Source organism: Pseudoliparis swirei, chromosome 21, assembly GCF_029220125.1.
Source record: "Pseudoliparis swirei isolate HS2019 ecotype Mariana Trench chromosome 21, NWPU_hadal_v1, whole genome shotgun sequence".
Taxonomy (NCBI): Eukaryota; Metazoa; Chordata; class Actinopteri; order Perciformes; family Liparidae; genus Pseudoliparis; species Pseudoliparis swirei.
The window spans coordinates 3,198,381-3,223,429 of record NC_079408.1 but is presented as its reverse complement, the minus strand read 5'-3'; the positions used below and the strand labels follow the sequence as shown (position 1 = coordinate 3,223,429).

The window sequence follows — 25,049 nt, the reverse complement described above, 5'->3', positions numbered from 1 at the left end:
AAACCAGTACTCTACCCTTAAAAGACATCTGGGGAGCAGCCACTTCCACTTGGAAAGTTTCCTCTATCTTCTCTGTGACGCCTCCCAGTTCTTCTGGACCATGCTCGGTTTCCCAGGTATATTCCTAAATATTTAAAACCGTCCTTTTCCATATGAGCTTTTGTGGAAGAACCGAGGCCGCCACGCCACTCCCCACAGCGAGGGCTTCGCTTTCTTCCAGTTCACCCTCGCTGATGATGCCGTGCTAAAATCCTGTACTATTCGATTTAAAGGTTTACATCATTTTGATTCTTGATAAAACAACAACGTCGTCGGCATATGCCGATAAAATCATTCCTTTACTAAAACCAGGTAAAACCAAACCATGTAGGCTAGAGCGTATTTTAATGAGGAGGCTCGAGGAGAGTGCGTAGAGCATCCCGGACAGAGCACAGCCCTGCCGGACCCTCTACTCACTCTAAAAGGAGCACACAGCCTGCCGTTTATCTTCAGCACACTCTCAACATTACTGTACAACACCTTGATCTTAGCTATGAAACCAGCGCTGAACCCAAACTTCCCCAGAACTTTCCAGAGGAAGCCGTGTTCAACGCGGTCAAAAGCCTTTTCCTGATCTAGAGAAATCAGACCAGTATCCATACCCAACGAGCTGGAGACCTCCAAAACGTCCCGAATGAGGTGGACGTTGTCCACCATGGACCTGCCGGGCACACAGTAGGTCTGGTCCCGATGGAGGACCTGCTCCATAGCTCCCCTCAGCCTGGAGGCCAGGACCCTGGACAGAAGCTTATAATCCACACACAGCAGAGACACAGGGCGCCAGTTACCGATGTCCTGCGGGTTTCCTTTTTAGGCAGTAGCGTTAGCACTGCCCTCCGGCAGGACATCGGCATGGAACCAGAGGCCAGACTCTCATTGAAGACGTCTAGGATGTCCCTTCCGAGGACATCCCAGTATTTTTTGTAGAATTCAGCGGGGAGGCCGTCGATTCCGGGCGCGCCTCCTGCATTCCCTGCAGGGCAGCTTTCAGCTCTTGGGGGTTATGGGTCTGTCGAGCTCCTCATTAGTCTCCTCGGAGACCTGAGGCAGCTCCCACAGAGCCCCTCCGGACTCTCCCTCCTCCCTATACTCAGTGGCATAAAGGGAGGAGTAAACCCCACCGCCTTCCGGATCTGGCTTGGCTCCACAACCGACTGCCCTGCGTCCGTCAGCAGTGAGTGGATCACTCGCCTGCCCACTCCTCTTCTCCAGGCCGAAGAAGAAGCTAGAGGAGTGTCCATCTCGCGATGGTCTGGAATCGGTACCTGACCAGTGCGCCTTGCACTTTTACTTGAACAGGTCGGCGAGAGCCGCTTTTTACTTTGAGGACTTCAATATGTCCTCGATCTCCTGTGGACTCGCTTAAACTTTCTAGGTCCACTATCTCAGTCTCCAGGTCCTTCATAGATCTGGTGACGTCTCTAGTGACGTTGAAAGTGTGCTGCTGACAAAGGAGCTTAATTTCCACCTTACCACGGTCCCACCACTGCCTAAGATTATTAAAATCACTCTTCCTCAGCCTAAAATGCCCCAAAATAAAACAACACCTCTCTAAAATTCCTATCGAAAGTTAAAACTGTATTAAAATGCCAATATGCGCTCCTGGGTAAAAAAGTCCTAATAAAAACATGACATAAAACCAAAGAGTGATCAGTAAAACCAGCGGGAACAATGCTGCACATTTTAAAAATATTAAAATGGTGCTTAAAAACATAAATACGGTCTAACCTGGCTGAGGAGATCCTTCCCTCCTAACGTGGGACCATGTGTACTGTCGGCAGTCCGGATGCATCCTTCTCCACACGTCCACCAGGCCGTGAGAATGGACCAGCCTCCTCAGCACCTGCTGTGAAGCTGGATGTGGCTCTGTGTGGTTTCTGTCATTAAAATCATCCTCTGTGCAGTTAAAATCCCCAAGAATAAAAATCCTCCGAGGCACAGTCATTTAAAACATCATTAACTTTGGATAAAACAGCTGCCTCTCTGTCCCAGTTGTTGGAGCATAGATATTTATAAAACCACGTTAAAAGGTCGAACCGTGCTTTCACAAAGAACAGCCTCCCTCCACGATGTGTTTGACCTCCAGTGACCGAGGCTGAAGGCCCTGGAGAAGAGGAAGCCCACTCCTCCGCTGAGGTTGGTGTTGTGGCTCAGAAGGACTTCCCCCCCCCACTCCCTCCTCCAGTCCGCCTCGTTGGTGCTGTCGCTGTCGTCTCTTGTAAGAAGAGAACATCGTTGGCCTTCATCTTGTTAAATTCATAAATTGATGTTCTCTTCTTACTGTCCTCGCTCCATTTACGTTTAAAACTCCGACTCTGAATGTGTTCATTAAAAGAAAAGAGTTTAAAAAACAAATAAAACTTAAAACCAATAAATCAAATAAAACACACATTGGAGCTCTCCACCTCCCCCTGCTGGATGCACTCCTTCACTTTGGGTAAAACTTTTTATCCTAAAACCTCTTGTCTGTCTAATTTTTTCCCTCATGTGGAAATGGCATGAGTGTACAAAGGCCACGAGGTCAGGAAGTGATCCTTGACCTCTACTTTCTTTTTCTCTTTTGTTTTGTGCAGAAACAGACTTATCTCATCAGCAGTGTACAGCTTTTGCGTCTGACTACTTGTTAAAAACAGAGGAGAGTCGCTGTCCTCTGACCCTCCTCGTCACTACTGTCCTCCACCGGCCCCGCCCTGACTCCTCCTCCTCACTTCCACCCTGCTGGCCTTGGCCTCGCTGCCGCGCTCGCCACTCTTCTTCCTCTTTGAGGCTCCTTTCTGCCCCCTGCTTCCTCCTCGTCCATCTCCACCTGCTCCGCCCCTCCTCCCTGCACCGTCCTCCTCCACCTCTTCGCCTCCCCCACCTGTCCTACCCCTCAATGGGCTTCTCACCACCCTGTCCTCGTCTTTTTTTTCCTTTTCCTCCTCTTTCTCACTTTCCTCATTATTCTCCACCCCATTCCCCACTTCCACCTCTAAGCCCGTGCCACCATCACCACCAATATTATTTTTTGTTTTTTTAATCTTTTTTTGTTTTTTTTCCCCTTCTTTTTCTTGTTTTCTTTCCTCCTCACCACTTGCCAGCACACCCACAGCCTCTACCCCACTGCTCTTGGCAGATCCACCCACATCCTCCATTTGTTTGGTCCGCTTTTCCTTTTCCTTTCCTCTCACCGCCCCGACTCCACCCACAGCCTGCCTTTCACTGCCCTGTCCAGCCTCCCCACCTCATCCCCACCTCACCACCCTTGCCCGCATCACCCCCATCACTCACTCCCTCATTCATACTCACCACATGTGTATCGGGTGCAGCAGTAGTGACGCCGCCCGCCGCGCTCTCCGCTGGAATCGGCGGCGCCGCTGCCGCAGCGCTGCCGCCGCCGGCGCGCCTCTCAGAGACGCCGCCGCTGCGAGTCCCGCAGCCGCGGCAGCAGCCGCCACCTGCTGTTCCCCCCGCTGGTGCAGCGCGGCGTGACGCCCCGGTCGAACCCGTGCCGCGCGGACCCGCTGGTGCAGGGTCGCCTCGCCGAGCAGACCTCGCAGTGTGCCCTCCTCCCGCAATGAAAGCACTTCATCGCCGATGAAGACGCGTAGACGTTATAGTTAACATCATCTACTCTGACGCTGAAGCGCAGGTTTAACTCCGCGCCCCGGTCGTTGAGTATCATATAAACCGATCTACGGTAACTCATGATATGCTTCATCGAGCTCTCCTTGAACCCCGATGAGATCTCTCTCATCGGGGAGACCAGCTTTCCGTGCCGGGAGAGCTCTCTGCTGAGAAACTCATCGGAGATGAGCGGAGGGACGTTTGAAACGAGGACTCTGGTGGACGGCTGGTCCAGCGGAAACACCTGCACAAACAAATCTCCCACCGAGACCCTCCTCTACCACGCGGCTCACCTTCGCCACCTGATCCAGGAAGATCACGACCGAGCCGTTCATCTTGGCGGCGGACTTCACGCTGCCGAACCCGACTTTCTTCCCGACTGCCCGAGCCAATTCCTCCACGCTGCACGAGGAGTCACCGGCAATCTTCATACCGTGTCTCCTCGTGAGCAGCGGGGGGGGAAATTGGGGCAAACATTTCGCCACGCACCGAGCCCGGTGAGGCACCGGCAGCGGGAAGACACCCAGAGAAAAAACCCAAATTACCACCAAACAACTTAAACTACTGTGAAACCCAACTAATACACCACATAAATTAAATACAAACAACTATGAAAGAATAGAGAAGAGAGAAACCCACAGACAACGCTCCACAGCTCTCACACACACACCCTGTCGCTCTGACGCTCAGCGTGAACTGAGAGAGAGAGAGAGAGAGAGAGAGAGAGAGAGAGAGAGAGAGAGAGAGAGAGAGAGAGAGAGAGAGAGAGAGGGGAGAGAGAGAGAGGGAGAGAGAGGGAGAGAGGGAGAGAGAGAGAGGGAGAGAGAGAGAGAGAGAGAGAGAGGGAGAGAGAGGGGGAGAGAGAGAGGAGAGAGATAGAGAGGGAGAGAGGGGGCAGAGAGAGAGAGAGAGGAGAGAGAGAGAGAGAGAGGAGAGGGGGGAGAGAGAGAGAGAAGGAGAGAGGAGGGAGAGGGAGAGAGTGGGAGAGAGAGAGAGGGAGAGGGAGAGAGTGGGAGAGAGAGTGCTGTCATCTGCAAAGAAACACACCCACACTGGAGTGTGGGTGGAGGGCTTTAGCTTCACGCTCTGTGGGTCTGAAGCCGTCTCCATGGCGACACGCCAGAGGTCAGGGGTCAAACTCGTTCCCCTCCATTGACTCGTCACTGAACGACAAACCAGCGGCTCAGTCAGAGACTCGAGCGGCACGTCACATGACCTCCTATCTATGGGTTTTTTTGGGGGGGGGTCTTCCACGCAAACTCTTTCTTTTCTTTCCACTACTCCTTCTGTTCCTCTCCTCCATTCCTCCGGTCTCATCCCCGCCCACAGGGCCAAGACAAGGCTGAGAATGTGCCCTTTCACAATAAAAGCCCCGGCCTGGTTTCACATGATGGTTTTGCATGAACTGTAAATAAATACATCTTCAACCCACGAGGCTCATGTGCGTGTAATGGCAGACTCCCGCCACTAGGAGGCTTTTTTTATTTTTTATAAAAAATGTCTATGATCTTTTTTTTTATTCTTGATTTCCCAATGAGCTCATTTTTCATTTCCATTGTCCCTCTTGTGAATCTCTCCTCTTCTTCACCTCCTCCATATTCCCTGTCGTCGACTCCTCCTCCTCCTCCTCTGTCCATTATCTCATTCTTCATTGACTCGAGTCATTTTTTTGGATCCATTAATCTTCCTCGTGTGGCAGCAGCATCGGTTCCATCTGGACTGAAGGATTTAGACGGAGGTGCTGAGGCCGTCGATGAAGACGAAGGACACGGACCGCTCCGAGTGAAGACCGGCGTGTGAGTCATGAAGCGAGGCGACCGGAACACGGCGGCCTGGCCTTCATTCCCATGAGTGGCCGACAGCTGCTGCTCGCCATCTGCGGGGGGGGGCGGAGCCAGATGTTAGTCCGTCACAACTGGACGGCGTCAGGTCAGTGGGCGAGTCGCTCGTCTCCGTGTCGGTGACCGCTCATCACGACCCGGACGCACCGCCGCGCACCTGGTGCCTGCCAACAGGAAGTGATGCTGCTTTGTGCAAGTGAAGGAAGCAGGAAGCAGGAGTGGTGACACCTTAGTGTCACCTAGCCGGCCTCTGCACCCGACGTCTGACGAGCGGCGGCTCATTCTGATCGTCCCAGTCTGCCTGCAATTTCTGATCCGAATGGACTGAAGGACGACACATGAGTTTAGTTCCCTCAACGTAACCAAGTACTTTAGTTCCCTTAACCTAACCATATAGTTCCCTCAACCTAACCCAGTAGTTTTGTTCCCTAAATTTAACCAAGTAGTTTAGTTCCCTTAACCTAACCAAGTACTTTAGTTATCTCAACCTACCCAAGTGGTTTAGTTCCCTAAACATAACCAAAATAGTTTAGTTCCCTCAACTTAAAGTAGTTTAGTTCCCTAAATCTAACCAAGTAGTTTAGTTCCCTCAACTTAACCAAGTAGTTTAGTTCCCTCAACTTAACCAAGTAGTTTAGTTCCCTCAACTTAACCAAGTAGTTTAATTACCTCAATTTTACCAAGTAGTTTAGTTCCCTTAACCTAACCAAGTAGTTTAGTTCCCTTAACCTAACCAAGTACTTTAGTTATCTCAACCTAACCAAGTGGTTTAGTTCCCTAAACCTAACCAAAATAGTTTAGTTCCCTCAACTTAACCAAGTAGTTTAGTTCCCTAAATCTAACCAAGTACTTTAGTTATCTCAACTTAACCAAGTGGCTTAGTTCCCTAAACCTAACCAAAATAGTTTAGTTCCCTCAACTTAACCAAGTAGTTTAGTTCCCTCAACTTAACCAAGTAGTTTAGTTCCCTCAATTTTACCACGTAGTTTAGTTCCCTAAACGTAACCACATAGTTGAAGATGTGTTTCATTGTGACTCAGCAGCTTTAGAGCTGTGAAGCTGTACATTACTTAAACACACACGAGGGTGCAATCGAAGATTCTCCTCCGGCTGATTATTCCTCAGAGAGAGAGAGAGAGAGAGAGAGAGAGAGAGAAACAGAGAGAGAGAGAGACAGAGAGAGAGAGAGACAGAGAGGGAGAAAGAGAGACAGAGAGGGAGAGAGAGAGAGACAGAGAGAGACAGAGAGAGAGAGAGAGACAGAGAGAGAGAGAGAAAGAAAAAGCGAGAGAGACAGAGAGAGAGACAGAGAGGGAGGGAGAGAGACAGAGAGGGAGAAAGAGAGAGAGAGAGTAGTGATGAAGACGTAGAGAGAGGAGAGGAGAGGAGGAGAGGAGAGGAGAAGAGGAGAGAGGAGGAGAGAGAGGGAGAAGAGAGAGAGAGGAGAGGAGAGGAGAGAAGAGGAGAGGAGGAGAGAGAAGAGGAGAGAGAGGAGAGGAGAGAGGAGAGAGGAGGAGGAGAGGAGAGAGAGGAGAGGAGAAGAGGAGAGGAGGAGAGGAGAGGAGAAGAGGAGAGGAGGAGAGGAGAGGAGAAGAGTTAACGTATTTACAAATATATCTATATATTTATTTCCAGTAGATTCATTTCTTCAAAGAAGAAGTCCAGCCGTTAAATTCCTCGTCTTTGTTCCTCTTCAGTCGGCCTTCAACGCCTCCTCTCCTCTCTACCTCCTCTCCTCTCTCTACCTCCTCTCCTCTCTCTCCTCTCCTCTCCTCTCCTCTCCTCTCCCTACCTCTCCTCTCTCTACCTCCTCTCCTCTCTACCTCCTCTCCTCTCATCTCTCTACCTCCTCTCCTCTCTCTACCTCCGCCTCCCTCCCTTTATCACGCGACCCACTCCTCTCTGAATCATCGCTCCATTCTTACCCTCCTCCTCATCACTCGCTCGGCTGCCGCTCCTCGTTCCATTCATGAGCTCCAGCCGTCCGTTAGAGTCCCTCCAACGGGGTCTCTAGTGGACCCACTGGTTCTGATGGTTCTCATGGTTCTGATGGTTCTGATGGTTCTGATGTTTCTGATGGTTCTGACGGTCCTGATGGTTCTGATGGTTCTGATGGTTCTGTTGGTTCTCATGGTTCTGACGGTCCACGTGGACCTGGACCTTCATCTCTGGTCCACGATGCTGAAGACCTGAAGGAGGCGGTGTGAGCGTAAAGATGAAAGGTGAAGCAGCTTCACTATGTGTGGCTCTTCATAAATAAGAGTGGACAATAAGACAATACAACAATAAGACAATAAGACAATGAGACAGAAAGACAATAGGACAATGAGACAAATAAGACAATACAACAATAAGACAATAAGATAAATACGACAATAAGACAATAGGACAATAAGAAAAATAAGACAATAGGACAATGAGACAAATAAGACAATAGGACAATACAACAATAAGACAATAAGATAAATAAGACAAAAAGACAATAGGACAATAAGATAAATAAGACAATACAGCAATAAGTGCAGCACGGTGGCGCAGTGGTTAGCACTGTCGCCTCACAGCAAGAAGGTCCTGGGTTCGAATCCCGGTCGTCCCGTTCCAGGTCCTTTCTGTGTGGAGTTTGCATGTTCTCCTCGTGTTCTCCTCATGTTCTCCTCGTGTCTGCGTGGGTTTCCTCCGGGTACTCCGGTTTCCCCCACCATCATAAAGACATGCACCGCAGCCTCACCCCGGTTCGTATGGATGTGAATGAGTGTTGGTGGTGGGGGAGGGGGCCGCAGGCGCTGATTGGCTGCCACGCTTCCGTCAGTCTGCCCCAGGGCAGCTGTGGCTACTGATGTAGCGTACCACCACCGGGATGACTGTGTGTGTGACTACTGGACTCTGTAAAGCGACTTCGGGATGTAGGCATGCCTTGAGAAGCGCTATATAAAATAAATGATTATCATTATTATTATTATAAGACAATGAGACAAAAAGACAATAGGACAATACGATAAATAAGACAATAGGACAATGAGACAATGAGACAAATAAGACAATAGGACAATACAACAATAAGATAAATAAGACAAAAAGACAATAAGACAATAGGACAATAAGATAAATAGGACAATAAGACAATACAACAATAAGACAATAAGATAAATAAGACAATAGGACAATACAACAATAAGACAATGAGACAATAAGACAATACAACAATAAGACAATGAGACAATAGGATAATAAGATAAATAAGACAATAGGACAATAAGACAATACAACAATTAGATAAATAAGACAATAGGACAATACAACAATAAGACAATACAACAATACAACAATAAGATAATATGACAATAAGACAATGAGACAGAAAGACAATAGGACAAGATAAATAAGACAATAGGACAATGAGACAAATAAGACAATAAGACAATACAACAATAAGACAATACAACAATAAGACAATAAGATAAATAAGACAAAGACAATAAGACAATAGGACAATAAGATAAAGACAATAGGACAATGAGACAATGAGACAAATAAGACAATAGGACAATACAACAATAAGACAATACAACAATAAGACAATAAGATAAATAAGACAAAAAGACAATAAGACAATAGGACAATAAGATAAATAAGACAATAGGACAATACAACAATAAGACAATGAGACAAAAAGACAATAGGACAATAAGATAAATAAGACAATAGGACAATGAGACAAATAAGACAATACAACAATAAGACAATAAGATAAATAAGACAAAAAGACAATAAGACAATAGGACATTAAGATAAATAAGACAATAGGACAATACAACAATAAGACAATAAGATAAATAAGACAATACAACAATAAGACAATGAGACAATAAGACAATACAACAATAATACAATGAGACAATAGGATAATAAGATAAATAAGACAATAGGACAATAAGACAATACAACAATAAGACAATAAGATAAATAAGACAATATGACAATACAACAATAAGACAATGAGACAATAAGACAATACAACAATAAGACAATAAGACAATGAGACAGAAAGACAATAGGACAAGATAAATAAGACAATAGGACAATGAGACAAATAAGACAATAAGACAATACAACAATAAGACAATACAACAATAAGACAATAAGATAAATAAGACAAAAAGACAATAAGACAATAGGACAATAAGACAATGAGACAATAGGATAATAAGATAAATAAGACAATAGGACAATAAGACAATACAACAATTAGATAAATAAGACAATAGGACAATACAACAATAAGACAATACAACAATACAACAATAAGATAATATGACAATAAGACAATAAGACAATGAGACAGAAAGACAATAGGACAAGATAAATAAGACAATAGGACAATGAGACAAATAAGACAATAAGACAATACAACAATAAGACAATAAGATAAATAAGACAAAGACAATAAGACAATAGGACAATAAGATAAAGACAATAGGACAATGAGACAATGAGACAAATAAGACAATAGGACAATACAACAATAAGACAATACAACAATAAGACAATAAGATAAATAAGACAAAAAGACAATAAGACAATAGGACAATAAGATAAATAAGACAATAGGACAATACAACAATAAGACAATGAGACAAAAAGACAATAGGACAATAAGATAAATAAGACAATAGGACAATGAGACAAATAAGACAATACAACAATAAGACAATAAGATAAATAAGACAAAAAGACAATAAGACAATAGGACATTAAGATAAATAAGACAATAGGACAATACAACAATAAGACAATAAGATAAATAAGACAATACAACAATAAGACAAAGACAATAAGACAATACAACAATAATACAATGAGACAATAGGATAATAAGATAAATAAGACAATAGGACAATAAGACAATACAACAATAAGACAATAAGATAAATAAGACAATATGACAATACAACAATAAGACAATGAGACAATAAGACAATACAACAATAAGACAATACAACAATAAGACAATGAGACAGAAAGACAATAGGACAAGATAAATAAGACAATAGGACAATGAGACAAATAAGACAATAAGACAATACAACAATAAGACAATACAACAATAAGACAATAAGATAAATAAGACAAAAAGACAATAAGACAATAGGACAATAAGATAAAGACAATAGGACAATGAGACAAATAAGACAATATGACAATACAACAATAAGACAATAAGATAAATAAGACAAAAAGACAATAAGACAATAGGACAATAAGATAAATAAGACAATAGGACAATACAACAATAAGACAATGAGACAAAAAGACAATAGGACAATAAGATAAATAAGAAAATAGGACAATGAGACAAATAAGACAATAGGACAATACAACAATAAGACAATAAGATAAATAAGACAAAAAGACAATAAGACAATAGGACATTAAGATAAATAAGACAATAGGACAATACAACAATAAGACAATAAGATAAATAAGACAATAGGACAATACAACAATAAGACAATGAGACAATAAGACAATACAACAATAAGACAATGAGACAATAGGATAATAAGATAAATAAGACAATAGGACAATAAGACAATACAACAATAAGACAATAAGATAAATAAGACAATATGACAATACAACAATAAGACAATGAGACAATAAGACAATACAACAATAAGACAATATGATAATAAGACAATAGGACAATAAGACAATAGGACAATACAACAATAAGACAAGAGGACAATAAGATAAAGACAATACAACAATAAGACACTAAGACAAGAGGACAATAAGATAAAGACAATAAGACAATACAACAATAAGACAATAATACAAATAAGACAATACAACAATAAGACAGTAAGACAATAGGACAATAAGATAGATAAGACAATAAGACAATAAGACAATACAACAATAACACAATAAGACAAGAGGACAATAAGATTAAGACAATAAGACAAATAAGACAATAAGATAAATAAGACAATAAGACAAGATAAATAAGACAATAAGATAAATAAGACAATACAACAATAAGACAAGATAAATAAGACAATAAGACAATAAGATAAATAAGACAATAAGATAAATAAGACAATAAGACAAGATAAATACGACAAGATAAATAAGACAATACAACAATAAGACAATAAGATAATAAGATAAATAAGACAATAAGACAATAAGATAAATAAGTCAAGATAAATAAGACAATGAGACAATAAGATAATAAGATAAATAAGACAATAAGACAATAAGATAAATAAGACAAGATAAATAAGACAATGAGACAATAAGACAATAGGACAATAAGACAAATGTGTGTGTGTGTCTGTGAGTGTGTGTCTCTGTGTGTGTGTCTGTGTGTGAGTGTGTTCAAGGTTCAAGGTTTTTTATTTGCCATCTGTGCCTAGACCAGCAGTCCAGACACATCGGAATTATTGTTGCAGGGTTCTCCGAGTCAACAGGTACAAAACAAACACACTATAATAATAATAACCGTAATAATAATCGAAATATGAAACATATATTTAAAAAGAACACTGTACAAAAAACACACTGTACATGTGTGTGTGTGTGTGTCTGTGTGTGTGTCTGTGAGTGTGTGTGAGTCTGTGAGTGTGTGTGTGTTGTCGTGCTTCCTCCAGAGAGATTATACACATTCCTAAAGCTCTCAGATTAGAGCGAGAAGATTACACCAGAGCTTCTCTCAGCTGGACAGACTCACAATCACACACCAGAGACACACAATCACACACCAGAGACACACAATCACACACCAGAGACACACAATCACACACCAGAGACACACAATCACACACACCAGAGACACACAATCACACACACCAGAGACACACAATCACACACCAGAGACACAATCACACACACCAGAGACACACAATCACACACCAGAGACACACAATCACACACCAGAGACACACAATCACACACCAGAGACACACAATCACACACCAGAGACACACAATCACACACCAGAGACACACAATCACACACCAGAGACACACAATCACACACCAGAGACACACAATCACACACCAGAGACACACAATCACACACCAGAGACACACAATCACACACACCAGAGACACACAATCACACACCAGAGACACACAATCACACACCAGAGACACACAATCACACACCAGAGACACACAATCACACACAATCACACACCAGAGACAAACAATCACACACCAGAGACACACAATCACACACCAGAGACACACAATCACACACCAGAGACACACAATCACACACAGAGACACACAATCACACACCAGAGACACACAATCACATACAGAGACACACAATGGCACACCAGAGACACAATCACACAGCAGACACACACAATCACACACCAGAGACACAATCACACACAGAGACACACATCACACACCAGAGACACACAATCACACACCAGAGACACACAATCACACACCAGAGACACACAATCACACACCAGAGACACACAATCACACACCAGAGACACACAATCACACACCAGAGACACACAATCACACACCAGAGACACACAATCACACCAGAGAAACACAATCACACACCAGAGACACACAATCACACACCAGAGACACACAATCACACACCAGAGACACACAATCACACACCAGAGACACACAATCACACACCAGAGACACACAATCACACACCAGAGACACACAATCACACACACCAGAGACACACAATCACACACCAGAGACACACAATCACACACCAGAGACACACAATCACACACACCAGAGACACACAATCACACACCAGAGACACACAATCACACACACCAGAGACACACAATCACACACCAGAGACACACAATCACACACCAGAGACACACAATCACACACCAGAGACACACAATCACACACCAGAGACACACACAGAGACAAACAATCACACACCAGAGACACACAATCACACACCAGGGACACACAATCACACACCAGAGACACACATCACACACACAATCACACACAGAGACACACAATCACACACCAGAGACACACAATCACACACCAGAGACACACAATCACACACCAGAGACACACAATCACACACACCAGAGACACACAATCACACACCAGACACACAATCACACACCAGAGACACACAATCACACACCAGAGACACACAATCACACACCAGAGACACACAATCACACACCAGAGGTAGAATCACAATAAAAAAGGATAAAGAATTGTTATGAAGTATTTCCTGTTTTCTTTTGACAAAAACAAAATGGCCGCAGAGACGTTTCATTCACGCTGTTGCATTCTGGGGGCTCGGTGAGGTCGCAATACTGTACGTGGCAAAGCTAACACGCTAACATGCTAACCGTGTTGCGACCACAAACTGCAGTTCCCCAAATGACCACTAGAGGCTGGATCCACAGGTGAGTCGACTTCAAAGCAGAAATACAAACCGCCACAGCTGGAGCGACGAGGAAGAGGCGCTCAACGCGCTCGTCTACGTCAAGTTTATCTTAGATTAAGGGTTAAAGTTCACCGTTAATAAACGGCTAACGTCTCAGGTCGCTAGCTGTTAGCTGCTATCAACAAGTGAGTCATGCTGGAAAACACACAGACGGCCAGAAGGTTTGGAATGCTGTATGTATGCACAGCAACTAGAAGCCAGAGTGAGAGTGTGTGTGTGTGTGTGTGTGTGTGTGTGTGTGTGTGTGTGTGTGTGTGTGTGTGTGTGTGTGTGTGTGTGTGTGTGTGTGTGTGTGTGTGTGTGCAGCAGTGGCACCTTCAAAGTGGCAGCAACGGGGAGGCAGCAGGCATCTGTTCACAGTCTGCTGACACACACACACACACACACTGACAGGAAGACACAGATGCATCAACACACACACACACACACACACACACACACTGACAGGAAGACACAGATGCATCAACACACACACACACACACACACACACACACACACACTGACAGGAAGACACAGATGCATCAACACACACACACACACACACACACACACACTGACAGGAAGACACAGATGCATCAACACACACACACACACACACACACACACACACACGTGTGTTATCTCAGTGGGCGAAAGGAAGGCAGAGCGTGACCGGCGCCCAGGGGCATTGTGGGAACTTGGCCACCAGGAGACTGCTGAGCCCAGAGGGCGTTACTTAGTATGTCAAGCACGTTTATGTTGAGGCCGCCTCCCACATTGTATCTAAGCCACCTCCCACATCATATACAAGCCACCTCCCACATCATATCTAAGCCACCTCCCACATCGTATCTAAGCCACCTCCCACATCGTATCTAGGCCACCTCCCACATCATATCTAAGCCACCTCCCACATCGTATCTAGGCCGCCTCCCACATCATATCTAAGCCGCCTCCCACATCACATCTAAGCCACCTCCCACATCGTATCTAGGCCGCCTCCCACATCACTTCTAAGCCACCTCCCACATCATATATAGGCCACCTCCCACATCATATCTAAGCCACCTCCCACATAATATATAGGCCACCTCCCACATCATATCTAAGCCACCTCCCACATCGTATCTAGGCCACCTCCCACATCATATCTAAGCCACCTCCCACATCGTATCTAGGCCGCCTCCCACATCATTTCTAAGCCACCTCCCACATCATATATAGGCCACCTCCCACATCATATCTAAGCCACCTCCCACATCGTATCTAGGCCGCCTCCCACATCATATATAGGCCACCTCCCACATCATATATAGGCCACCTCCCACATCATATCTAAGCCACCTCCCACATCATATATAGGCCACCTCCCACATCATATCTAAGCCACCTCCCACGTCGTATCTAGGCCGCCTCCCACATCATATCTACTGTTCTGGCCTCATGGGTACAGAATCACTCCAGTCGGACTCATCTCTTAACCTGATGCAGATAAACTTGAAATCAATGCAGGAAGAGGCGAGCGAGAGGAAGAGGCTTTGGGCCCTTTGTCGTATTAATAAATCTTTATTCTTCTTCTTCTCCACACAAAACGATGTCGTCACGATGGAACCGAGAAGAGGTCGTGAACACGCCCGGCTAGTTCCAGACCTCCACTCAGTGGATGCTAAAGGGCACATGGACTAGGGCGGGATTGAACCAGCAACCCTCTGGAAGACAGACGGACCTGCTGACCCCTGACGGTGTTCTTTCCTTCATGGCCGATGAGATGATTGTATATTCACATTTCAGTCCATAAAACACTTTTTGCTAGCCTCTGGGCTAATTAGCCAACTAGCCACGTTCACGCTAACTCCGGTAGCCTCTAGCCGTCAGCTGACCGATCGCGATCGTTCAGCTAACGTGAAAGTTCGTCTCTACACACATTTAATTTATTTCAATTATCGATAACAACGCAAAAGTAAGACACGTAGCCGTTAGCCGTAGCGACGGGCCGATACGTGCGGCTCGTTTCTGCTGACCTCGAGTGGCCAAAAAGAGCATAGCGCTGCACCTTAAAACAAATACAGTTCAAGCGAAGCTCACCGAAAGGTGTCGCGTGATTGGATGAAATCTGAACCCGCGAGGATGAACGTCGATGTGTAAACGCGATGCAACAGCATGACATCGTCATGTAAACAGATGACATTAAATGCACTTCCCATGGAGGCGGAGCGGACTCCGTGGATCCTCCGGTCTCTGAGGGAGGCTGAAGCTCTGAGACCTCGGCTGATGTTACGGTTCATCCGACCGCCTCAATTTCCTTTCTTTATTTTCCGTTGCTTGTTGTCACTTTCTTTGATTTATTGCCCTTGGCATCCTCTCAGCCGCTCTCTTCTCCTCTCCCCATCTGCCATCTTCTCTCTCTCTTTTGTATGATTACCCTCGCGTTGCTTTGCACTTCCAGAATCGTGGATTACGCAACTCGTCCAAAAGCGGTGGGAAAACTAATTGAACCAAACGTTTTCTATTCCTTGTATTTTTGTTGTCTATTTGTTGTCTTTGTGGTCCTTTTTGTCTGTGTGTTGTATATTTGTAGTCATTTGTCTATTTGCTGTCTTTGTGGACCATTTGTTGTCTATATAAATATATATATTTATATATAAATATATATATTTATATATAAATATATTTATATATTTATATATAATTATATATAAATATATATATATCTCCAGTCCAACAATACCTGCAATGTATCCTCTTTGGGGAAATAAAGACTCTTTGTTTGGTTTTTCTGGCAGCCAATCGGTGCCAGCGGCGTGTCGTTGGCTATCGCTACGCTAACATAGCTGTTCATGGTAATCATTGTGGAAGGATTTAGTCCAGTGATTACAATCCGAATCGTATTCATCTAATAAACTCACCAAGGACTTATGAACATAAAGCATGGTATAAACAGATGAGTTCATCGTGTATCTGCAGTAATATTTTTGTAATATTCTCTTTTAATCGTCTGGTGCTGATACAACTTTCTTTTTTTCCAGTAATTTTAAATCCCGAGGTCAACGTCCGTTTTAAGCTTCATTTATTGCACCAAGAAGAAGATATTGATTATGGAAGCATCATCATCATCATCACGGATGTATAATGTGAATGCAGCTGGATGACGGATGTTTGCTGTCTCCAGACGTGCTGTGAGATTTGACAGCGTTTCACCAGATGGGAAGAACAAAGGAGATTTAAATGGAACTCAGAACAACATGTTCACTGTGTTGTTTTAATTATTTCCCCCCAGACAAGACGCGGAGGCCGGAGATAAAGACCGCCTCTGCTCATCATCGCGTGTTCACAACCTAAATATACCCACATCTTAATATCCACCAGCTGGGCCGTGTGCCGGAGCCACATGGAACTGAATGCTGCTGACCCTTGGCTAAGCCCCGCCCCCTGCAGAGCCCACAAGACGCAAGCTGAAGCTCCAGGTGTGAACATAAACCCCCCCACGGATCCACCTGGACTCTCAGGCTTCCTCTGTGGCCCACGATACGTCTGCGTGTGCGGATGACATCATCGAAAGGTTAAGTACCCGAGATCAACGGGAGGCGGGCTAATGGAGTTTTTATATCCGGGTTTCGTGGCGCTGGAAGGGACGCTGTCTGTTTGGCACCTAGCACTGGGAACTCAAACCCACACACACACACACACACACACTCACACCGTGTGTCAAACTGTCAAAAGGAGGTAGAACAGACAAATCCCCAAAGCACATCACCTTCAGGAGGGAGGGGAGGTGTGAGAGTGTGACGAGTGCGCTTGAGACAAGTGTTTGTGTATCAGACGAGACGGAACAGAGACGCTCTTCTCCCTCCTGACCACCAGGGGGCGACTCCTCTGGTTGTATAGAGGTCTATGCTTCATGTGTTAAAGATGCATTCTCTCTCCTGACCACCAGGGGGCGACTCCTCTGGTTGTATAGAATTCTATGCTTCATGTGTTAAAGCTGCATTTTCTCTCCTGACCACCAGGGGACGACTCCTCTGGTTGTATAGAAGTCTATGCTTCATGTGTTAAAGCTGCATTCTCTCTCCTGACCACCAGGGGGCGACTCCTCTGGTTGTATAGAAGGCTATGCTTCATGTGTTAAAGCTGCATTCTCTCTCCTGACCACCAGGGGGCGACTCCTCTGGTTGTATAGAAGTCTACGCTTCATGTGTTAAAGCTGCATTCTCTCTCCTGACCACCAGGGGGCGACTTCTCTGGTTGTATAGAAGTCTATATAGTGACTCTACTTCTCTTGATGTATTTCCTCAGTAAACATTGTAAACATGAGTTTATGTCTCAGTCTCTAGTTTCAAGTCTTCTTCTATACAGCATGATGTCATCATTTAGGACTTTATGGTCATTTAGAGTCACACAGACCATGAAGTCGGTTTTAGGGGCGGGGCTAGAGGGTGATTGACAGGTTGCTCCTAGAGGGTCTCGCCGTCACTCCACAATGAGAGCGACACATGTTGATCAGACACTGTGGACTCATCCCTCAAGAGTTCAGAGGAGAGGGTGGAAGAAATACAAAGAGAGGAAGAGGCAGAAGAGGAGAAGAGGAAGAGGGTCGGGAAAGGAGAGGCGAGCTTGGACGTGAACAATGGGAGACGACAGGAGGAGCAGAGAGGAGAAAGGGATGGAGGGGAAAAAGGGCAAAAGAGAGATGACGGCAGGGGAATGGGTGAGAGAAACGAGGGAGGAATAACAAAGGAGGGAGGACGAGGGGGGGGGGGGGGATAAATGTCTCTGGTATTCATTCTGTGGATGATTTCCCGAGTCGGCGGGTGAGAATGTTAATCACATAAAACACACAGGAGGAAAAACCTGTTATTGAATTGAATTAATGTGTGTGTGTGTGTGTGTGTGTGTGTGTGTGTGTGTTCTCAGTAATCTAGTTTCCGAGCTCCTCCAACACTTGACAAAAGACATCAGGGAATTAAAGGAAGTCTCAACACTGCTTATCTACTACACACACACACACACACACACATATTCACACTTATAGAAACACACACAGGTAAATAAATACATGCACACAGATACACATTCATCTAGTGCAGTGATTGGTGCAACACTTACTTGCTTACTTTGCTGCAAACAAACGTTAGCTGCAAACAAACATTAGCTGCAAAAAAAACGTTAGCTGGAAACAAACGCTAACTCAATTCCCGGTTTCAAAACTCTCTTCACTGGTATGTTGCCGAACTTAAAATATAGAATAGCTAATTGTGCGCGGCCTGCCGACTCTGGTGGCTCACGTATTGTTTATCGTTACCAAGGCAACAACACAAAGACAGATTTAGCTCCACGATGTCGTCGACTACTTGTGTCGGACGTGTTCACAAACGGGTTCGGTCATTTTGCATGAATCAAACGGTTCATGATGCTAACGTTGAGTAATCGCATCAATGCAGACGGGTAATTGGGATTACGGTGGATTATAACGGCCCCTGTTGACCTTGTTGACCTTGTGATTTTAAAAGCCAGATTGAAAGATTATTATAAAACTAAAAGCCTTCTGCTCTCCAGTATCCAGAATGTAATTCAGTTCCTTTGGGCTCTTCCTCTCATCGCACATCACAGATAACCTTTTAAAGTACAAAGACCTTCAAGGCAATAACAGTCTCTTTTTCTTAAAGTGTTTTTGCAAATACTCAGCTGTAATTATTCAGAAAACTTTTAAGTGTTCCGCGCTCACGCAACTAGTCGGATTATACCCGAGAACACGAGGGTGATTTGGGATGAAAGATGAAGGAGGAAGATCAAAGCGAAGACGAGCTACGAGTCTTTTTATTCGGCTTACGATGCGCGACGTGATTTTAGTTTGAAAAGCATTCTTTTCTTCTGTAAAATATACTTATTTAAATCCGTTAAATTGACATTGTTGTGATTATTATACTTAGAATCAACCCATCGTAGGGCGTCAGAGTGCTGGGCGGAGGAGTGGGCACCAACAACTACAGCAATCAAATATTTAATAAGGAACAATCGCCCCGGGAAGGATCATAAAACGTGTTTTTTTAAACCCTTGCAGGGCAATAAGCAGCCAATTCAGAGCCTGAATGCATCGTTCCCGAGAGTTAACACGAGACTTCTTCCAATCCCAAAATAGTTCTTCAGGACTGAAGGCCGTCTGCTCTCTGGACACAGGTTTCAAACACGAGGCCCGCCACGTCATTCCATGTGGCCCCCGACGGCTTGAAAGACATACGATCCCCTTTTCTTCAAGAATGAGCTTCCAATCCGTCTGTTGTTGGTCGTCGGGACGAAAAAAAAGTCACTTGCAAAATGAGCTTCCAATCCACCACTTCAATCTGAACTCTGTCCGCTCTCATGCAGACGGTCTGTTCATCGGTAATGATCCTTCCGCAGGTTCACCTCCGGAAACCTTGTTACGACTTTTACTTCCTGTAGATCAGGGTCTCAACACGTCGATCGCGACCTGCCAGTCGATCGCGGCGTAGTGTCGGTAGATCGCATGACATTAAAGAGATTGGCCCGCCCCCTGACATGTTCTCTATCGCACGTCTTTGTTCTTTTATTAAACTAAACGTCTGTTGTTGATCGTATCTCCACAGCAGCATGTCATTTCTGTCTCTTCGCGTTGCGTTAACACTTATCGATCTCCGTCTGGCGCGCCACTGAGCTCCGTGCGCGCGCATCGGGACCGAGCAAAAAAAAAGTCACTTGTCAATCTGTCCACCTGTCCGGGCCGGTGAGGTTTCAGCTTTGCAGCGGTGTCCCCGCCGTCCCTTTCATCACGGCCCAGTTCATGAAGAAAACCCACACAGTCAGTTTGCCTCAGCAGCTGCTAGAGGAAGACTAGAGGCCTTTAGATTGTATCATGGTGGAGTTAATGGTTGACAAACAAGAGAAAAATGCTCTGTTTAACCCTAACCCTGTTACCTTTACATTTACTAACATGTTTTACCCTCGGGGTCAATTTGACCCCAGCAATTAAAACCTCCAGAAAATTATTAGAATTAATATTGCTTCCCAAGTTTAAGTGTGAGGTACTTTATGTTTGTTTGTTAACGACCTAAATAGCCCTTTAAATAAATAAAAAAGTTGATATTTCTTATGTTTGACACAGTGAAAAACAGCCTGGGGTCAAATTGACCCCAAAGAACACCGACATTAAACATTGAATGGGGTCAAATTGACCCGAAAGGTAACAGGAGGGTTAAACATTCTGTTTAGGATGAAGATGTATTAATGTTCCATATGGAAGAAAACTGCTAAATAACTGCTGAGTTGCAGCACCATTGTATAGAAGAATGTATAAATGTATATATCCGTCTTTTGTCATAAATCTCTATGTTCTCACAAAATATACCGAGAATATCGATAATATGTGATTAATCATGATTAATCCACAAAAACCTGTGATTAACCCGATTAAAAATTGTAATCGTTTCACTGCCCTAATAAAAATATACCAAGGTTTCAAATTCAATGGATTTATGTTATAATATTACAGAAGTTTTCATTTCATGTGGTCCCTCAAGGCTTGAAAGACATACGATCACCTTTTCTTCAAGACATTTACGAAAAATATGCCATGCTTTTATTTTGAAGGTTTCAAATTAAATGGATTTACATTATAATAATAGATAACAAATTGGATTTGATGTGGCCCCTCAAGGCTTGAAAGACATATGATCACCTTTTCTTAAAGAAGTGTAAGAAAAATATCCTGTGCTTTTATTTTGAAGGTTTCAAATTAAATGGATTTATGTTATAATATTAGAGACATTTTCATTTCATGTGGCCCCCGAAGGCTTGAAAGACATACAATCACCTATTCTTCAAGACATTTACGAAAAATATACTGTGCTTTTATTTTTAAAGTTTCAGATTAAATGGATTTATGTTATAATATTATTGATTTTACTACCGGCCCTTTAAGAGGTGGCCATGATGCAGATGTGGCCCGCAGTGAAAATGAGTTTGACGCCCCTGCTCTGAGAGAAAGAGAGAGAGATAAAGGGGAGGGGGTTCTCCGAAGGCTTGGATCCAACCCCCCCGAGACCACTTCCACCAAATCCTGAAAGTTGAAAAGACTCCGATACCACGAGCTGAGCTCTATAAATCCTGGATTACGTCTCCAAGCTTTCAGATTTCAAACTCCCGTCCGTTGATCGCGGATCACCCCAGAAAGGTTGGTGATCGCGGATCACCCCAGAACCTTTCTGGACACGTTGAACCTCTCTCGCCCTTCTGGATCCCAGAAATCTCGTCAATCTACATCCAACAAGTTTGAATGGCTTCACGCTGCGGGAAGAACCGGAAGGTTTGGGCGTCGAGTTTTGGGGAAATGGGGCGGGAACAAAGAGTTTACCGATTGGACGAACTGGATGTCAATCAAACTCTTGACGGAACCAGAACGTCTTCTAGTCCTTTTCCAACCGATCAGCTTCATTCCAAAGCTCCACAGGCCGGTTCCTCCTCCTGTGAACCGTTACCTGATCAATAGAATACCCCCCCCCCCACACACACACACACACACACCTGTAATCACTGCGGGCGATGAAGCGTCGTGGTGACTCAGACTCGACCCCTCACAGTCCAGGTCGTCTTCTTTAAAACAACCGAAGGGAAGTCGAGGAACGAGAGAACTAACAGTATTTTTTAAATGCCGAGTCACTTTGTTTGTTTTCTCGCTTGCTTACAATTCCAGTCACTCTGTTAGAGGCTGCACGCACACACACACACAAACAACAACAACAACAACAACAACCATCCCCATTACGAGAAAGATGTCAGACTGAGAAGCATCTCTTCTTATCAAGGCTTTCTATTTGGAGGGAGGAGAGAGAGATTGTGTGTGTGTGTGTGTGCGATCCAGATTAGATACTAAATGCTAAAGTTTATTTTCAAAATAAAGGTCCCTGTTTAAAAGGTAACCTACAGTTCCACTTGTCTAGTCTTTCCTTTCAAAATAAAAGTCAAATGAAGGTCTGATTGGTTCTCAGGTGTTTACACAACGAGGTTTAACGTATCAGTAACGAGGAGAGGAGGAGCTGTGGGTTGGCTTTAAATGAGGAACTTCAGGTCTGTCTGTCTGTCTGTCTGTCTGCCTGTCTTATTGAGCATCGATGAATGAAAAACACTCAAAGAACCACGCCGGGAAATATGAATGAATCAAGTGACATGGTGAGAGCCATCCTCCTACAACAGAGGACCTTCCTTTATATATAAAGGAATATATATATATATATATATATAGACCTTGAGTGGGGGAGGTTTAACGCTTTGAACCCAAACCCTCAGCAGTGACAGCCATGAAACCCAAGAAGACGTATGGAAGACTGCAATATACAGATGGAGAGAGAGGGAGAGAGAGAGAGAGGGAGAGAGAGAGAGAGAGACCACTCTATTTCCAGTTTCATGCCAATAAAAGCATGTAGAATTGGAGATGTTTTAAGAGAGACAGAGAAACAGGAAGAGAGAGCGAGAGGGGGGGGCACCAGGCTCTGGTAGATGACACAGTGAGTGGTGCTGTGCATCCTGATGAGGCTTCAGACTCATTTAAACAACCGGAATACAAATCAGACCCAAAGAATCACAGGAATCCGTCCTGGTGTCCGACATGATGGGACGCGTTAGTGTGCACGCGCGTGAGTGTGAGGCCCACGTGCGTGCGTGCGTGTGTGTGTGGGGGGGTGGGAGGGTACACTGAAGAACCAACGCATGAAAGGGAACCTGTGGTTCCATCTCCGGGGAGGTAGCTGAAGGAGCAGATGGTCTCGGTATCTTGTTGAGAGGCGGAGGAGAAAAGAAGAAGAGAAGAAGAGGAGAACATGTCTGGTCCCGAGCCGCTAATCCTCCCTGGAGGTGGATTAGCGGGACGTTCATTGAATAAACACGCACGCGCGCACGGCTCCCCCGGAGCCGCCGCCACACCCTCCCACCGGCGGCACGCGGCCACAGAACCGAAAGCACCCCTCGAGAAATGCGCACAAAATGTCCTAAAGAACCTAAAACAGCGACACCACCGGAGAGCACGTGGTGCACGTGGTGCACGTTGTGCACACGGCTCTTTGTTCACTGGGAGCATCGCGCACCACCTGTGGGGGATTCTCTTTGTTTGGTTTGAACCACAAACAAATATTTAAAAAACACTCAAACCCAGATTGGATCATTTAAAAAAGGCAGCGTGTGGTTGTCGCCGTGCGTAAAGACGCAGCTCTCATCCACCTGTGAACCCAACCCTCCAGCCAAGTCTCCACCGTGGCTCACGTGACGTGTTTTCGCCTGATCATTAATACATACCGTCACACATGAGCTGCTCGGTGTGAAGAGGCTCGAAACCGACGTCCCTCAAAGTTTCACGTTTTGTCCTTCAGCTACACGGCCACCAACACGCACACACACACACACACCAACACGCACGCGCGCGCATCGCTCCACGCATAACTCTGGACCTCCGTGTCAACGAGCCAAGGGCGCCACATATTGTGGTGATCTATTGGAGGGGGGGGGGGTCACTCACCCGTGAGGACATCTGAAGGTTCCTTCTCGTCTTCCTTTCCTTTCCTTGTCCTCCCAAAGAGCTACATCCCCCTGGTCCTGTCCGCTATACGTCCCCGTGCTCTGTCCGCGCTGCGTGCCGCGCGTAAAGCCCCGCGGCGGAGACCTGGAGCTGGAGGGCTTCGGTCCACCTCATCGGCGCGGAGCCGGACGCGCTCCGCGGCGGTCCATGTTTGGTCCGGTGCGCACCGACACGCGTCCTGCGCCACAGCACAAAGGGGACGGGATGACAATGAGACGCCACGTCGGGCTCCAGGTGGCGGGGAGGAGGAGGAGGCAGCCGGTCGGTGCGCTTCTGCTCGGGTCCGTGGTAGAAAAATATCCGTTAGTCTCCTTTAGGGAAAGTTTGAGCGGCGAGGAGCAGCGCGCGGAGGAGGAGGAGGAGGAGAGAGGAGCCGCGATGAAGGACTGGTGACGGGAGCAGGGAGGCAATGAGGGAGGGACAAGGGGGGATGGGGGGAGGGGCGGGGCTGCAGACTCCGACTCGCTTCACCGACCACAAGTTGACTCCTGATCCCACCCAGTGCGCGCGACGCCTCGACGAGGTCTGG

The 25,049-nt window shown here is 45.3% G+C and overlaps 1 protein-coding gene across 2 annotated transcripts in view; it reads right to left on the bottom strand.

The window, feature by feature from the left end:
* htr2cl1 (5-hydroxytryptamine (serotonin) receptor 2C, G protein-coupled-like 1) overlaps positions 1 to 24,769 on the bottom strand; it is a 67,402-nt gene extending 42,633 nt beyond the window's left edge. Inside the window, exons 1-2 of one of the 2 annotated variants that reach the window (XM_056442873.1) lie at positions 24,461 to 24,769; positions 7,412 to 7,675 (exon numbers count right to left, since the gene is read on the bottom strand). The gene's annotated coding sequence lies outside the window, so the exon portion shown is untranslated. The remainder of the gene's footprint in view (positions 1 to 7,411; positions 7,676 to 24,460) is intronic. The other variant, XM_056442875.1, reaches the window with a different exon arrangement.
* Positions 24,770 to 25,049: the final 280 nt, after the last annotated feature.